Source organism: Quercus suber, unplaced genomic scaffold (genome assembly GCF_002906115.3).
Source record: "Quercus suber isolate HL8 unplaced genomic scaffold, Cork oak 2.0 scaffold_591, whole genome shotgun sequence".
NCBI classification, from domain to species: Eukaryota; Viridiplantae; Streptophyta; class Magnoliopsida; order Fagales; family Fagaceae; genus Quercus; species Quercus suber.
In genome coordinates this window covers 68,196-72,212 of record NW_027070036.1, presented here as the reverse complement: position 1 = coordinate 72,212, position 4,017 = coordinate 68,196, and the positions used below count along the sequence as shown (strand labels likewise).

The 4,017-nt window shown below is 32.3% G+C and overlaps 1 pseudogene; it reads left to right on the top strand.

Annotated features, from left to right (window-relative positions):
- The first annotated feature begins 1,427 nt into the window (after positions 1-1,427).
- On the top strand, positions 1,428-1,530 carry LOC112034035 (U6atac minor spliceosomal RNA; annotated as a pseudogene).
- The last annotated feature ends 2,487 nt before the right edge of the window (positions 1,531-4,017 follow it).

The window sequence follows — 4,017 nt, the reverse complement described above, 5'->3', positions numbered from 1 at the left end:
ACAATCATGATTGAACAAAAATTATATATTAAAAAAAAAAAAATCAATTAGATCAATGATGGTTACCCCATCCACACTGCAAAAATGTTCCATGCACCACACGCATCACAATGTGGAAGTCAAAGCACTTGGATGATTAACTAATGGGCTAGTTTTGTGGGTCATTATTAGTAGAACGATACGCGTGCGTTTCTGTTATTCTGGTAATGATGGCAAGTTGATCAATCGAGGTTTTTTCGTTTCTGTCTTCTGCAGACGTCACATTACGTTACATATTTCCTATATTCTCTGGTTTGTGATGCACGTTACGCCCTCAATTAATTAGTACTACCTCCGTTTTTTTTTTTTTTGTCTTTTATTCTATTTTGAGATGTCCTAAAATATTGTCCTATTTCTAAAAATAAAAATTATTAATTTACTAATATTCTTATTATACCCCTATTAATTTACTAATTCAATTTTTTGATAAATTTTTTTAAGGGTAGTTTTGGAAACTTATACATTTTTAAAAGATAGACAAGACAATAAATGATGTTTCCTTAAAAAGTTTGACTTTTCAAATAGGAGAAAAAAAATGGAACGGAGGAGTACTAGAATATGTAAGGGCCGGGCTGCCGAACATTATGGTTCTTCCGAATTTTCATGCATGGCCCAGCGATCTTCATTTTACAAAATATTAATCATTTATTATTACCTTAACTAAGATGATAATATTGCTGCTCTATGATTTTTCTTAGGGGCACCTAGTTTTAGATTTTCTTTTAAGTTCAGGTGAAATGTCAAAAAATAAAAAATAGTTTGAGCGTGCCTTTACGCATATACTCAAAGGCACTTCTATTTTTTTTTTGTAAGGATTAATTTATAGTAGTTATTATAATTTAAGATTACTACATTTTCTAATCACAAAAAAAAAAAAAAAAAAAAAAAAAAAAAAAACCTAAGGGTGTGATGAGTGTTATGCATTTGCGGGTGATATTTTTTTTTTCATCACACCCCTAGGTTTTTTTGGTGATTCGAAAATGTAATAATTCCAAATTATAATAAATACTCTAAATTAATCCTTATCCAAAAAATGGATGTGCCTCACTCACGTGCTCAAAGACTAGTTAATCCTTTATTATTTCCTTAATTAAGACGATAATATTGCTACTCTATGATTCTTTCTTAGGGGCACCTAGTTTTAGATTTTTTTTTTTTTTTTGTTATACAAGATAAAATTTATACTCTAACTTAATCTAAGTGTGTATATGTGCGAAACTCCCTCTTGGAAACTTGAACCCCAACCCTTTCTCCCCACACCCCACAAGTATTTAGAAATAACATTTCATCCCTTTTAAATTTATAGATAACCCTGACCACTTAAGTCCACTACAAATTGAGTTAAAATACATATATTTCAAAATGATTGCTTAATAATTAAATTAGTTGTGTTCATTGAAAGGAGAGATAGTTGGCATCTCCCTTGATAGGGATGGGAACAGTCTTCAAAATTACATGTTACCACACACCCCAAATAATTAAATTAGTTATACAATAAGATAATAGGGTTATAGTAATAATTGGTAATGACATCTTTTGTAATGTCAAATGCCTGTAGTTCAAACTTTAAACTCTGCATCACATGTTCAAACTTCAAACTCTACATCCCTCTCCCCGCTATATATATATATATATATATAAAGGAAAACGAAGGTAACATGAAGATTTATAACACATTAAATCTTTTGATGATACGAAAGTAACATTATTTGTGAGAGAAAGATATAAGAAAAATGAAGGTTTTTCTTTTTTCTTTTCCTTAACAATGGCGTGAGAGAAAAATATGGAAGATTTGGGTGTTTGCCAAGTCTATCAAGTCAATCTTTGCATCTCAAAGAAATTTCTACATAGGTTCTATATACTTTCAGAACATATTTCACCCTCAAGTAAGGGTGTCCACCCAGACCCAAACCCAGTCCAAGTGACCAAACTCGACCAGAATTGACCCACCCATGAGCTCTGGTTGTCGATGGCGGGTTACAAATCACAGAAACCAAGTCTGACGAGTCAGTTGGCAGGTTCTCTCCTCTAAAACCCACCTCAACCGACCCAATTGGAGACTTCAAAAATCCGACAATTCAAGCTTTTTCCAGCGAGTTTTTGGTCAAGTTACTTCAGATCCAACAAGATTTATGCCAGATTTGGGGAGATCTCAGCTGGGTCTGGTGGAAAGCTCACCAGATCTAGCAAGTCTCACCAGATTCGGTGAGATCTCCGCCGGATCCAGCGAATTTTTGCCTAAAAAAAAAACTATTTTGATGGATTTATCCACTATGGACAACTAACTAGAACTGACCGCTTTCTGATGCCTATTTGACCGCTCCGATCCGACTCTCTCTCCGATTGGCAGCGAGTTTGAACTTCCTCCACCCGATTCCGTCACGTCGGTTGCCGATTGGGCACAAACCCGACCTGAACTGACTTGTGGACACCCCTACCCTCAAGCATTGACCACTACGTAGGCCAAATAATAAATTATTTAATTTGAATTGCCGTAGGAAGTCAATCACACTCATTATTGTCATTCTTTGTGATACCTCAAGTCTATGATTTGAAATCCACCTCTCTTATCTCACCATCTACCCAAGAAAAAAACTTTTAAAGGAGGCGAATCAAAACAATTTTAAACTTTGTGAACATTTCTTCAGCTTTAACTTTCAAGAAAAAAATATTCTTTCAAAAAAAAAAAAACTTTTAAGAAAAAATGAAATAAATTTCTGAATCCTTATAATTATTATATTAATTATAGATAGGAATCCTTATCCAGTTTCATATGACGCAATGCTGATATACACAAAGATTTAATTAAGTGGACAGGAGTTGAAAATTACAGTATTCTCCATCTTCTCAGAGTAGCTTTATGTTGATGTTCTTCTGAAATATGAAGCAAATCCAAGTCTCTCAGCCGCTTGAACTATTATTTTTTTCTTTCCTAGTTTAGGTTAAGTTCTCCTTATCAATAGGATTAACGATACTAACCCATCCACCGACCATTCATGCATCACCGTGTTGAACCAAATGATTAAATCGTAAGAAAGTCAACCTCATCCTCAAATTGGGCTAACTAGTTTTTCCATTCTGTCCCTTCAGCAGTCCTTTGCTTATACATTTATTCTCTGGTTTGTTATATGATCGTTGGCGACTTGCCGTCGTCTTTGACAAATTTGAAAATTTCATGCATGTCCCACCTTCCAACGGTCTTCACCTGTTCGTTTTGATCTTCAATTATTATTATTATTATTATTTGGTGTCCAAAAAATACTTTTTTTGTTCATGTTTTCAATTTGATTGTCAAGTTTTTATAATTTAAGAATGGTTTTTATATTTTTAAATTTACTGTCATTTCACTTAAAAAAAAAAACGACCCTTACGTGATTAATAGATTTTACTGCTCACTTAAAATTGCATTTCTTTTTTTTGTAAGTGAAATGACAGTACGTAGAAGTCAAAATAACAAAAAAGTTTTAAAATATAAAAATTAAAATGAAGTTATAAAAATTTGTGGACCAAATTGAAAGCACGGAAAAAAAAAATACAATTATATTACATGCTAAACAAACATGGATTGTACTTATCAAGAAAATCAAACAAGGATTCTAGCAACTCCCAATTAGGGGCTGTCAGGTATATAATTGTGCACAATTAGATACCCAATTATTTGATGGTTGCTCAGAAGGAACTAAAGTCACCTAGAGTCTGTTTGGAATCTACTTATTTTATTGAAATTGAAAATTTTTTGCTAAAAGTTTTGTAGATAAATGTAAAAGTTAATTGAAATAGTACAGTAGAACATATAAAATTATAAATAGTACAAAAAATAAGTTAAATAGTAAAATAAATTAGTGAAAGTAATTTTTGCTAAACACACACCTAGTTTGATCAATAAACCATTTCAAGGGAGTTCAGAGTCTTTGGACCTCTCAAATGAAACTTCACTCAATAATAATAATAACAACAATTTATCTAATTCTAATTAAA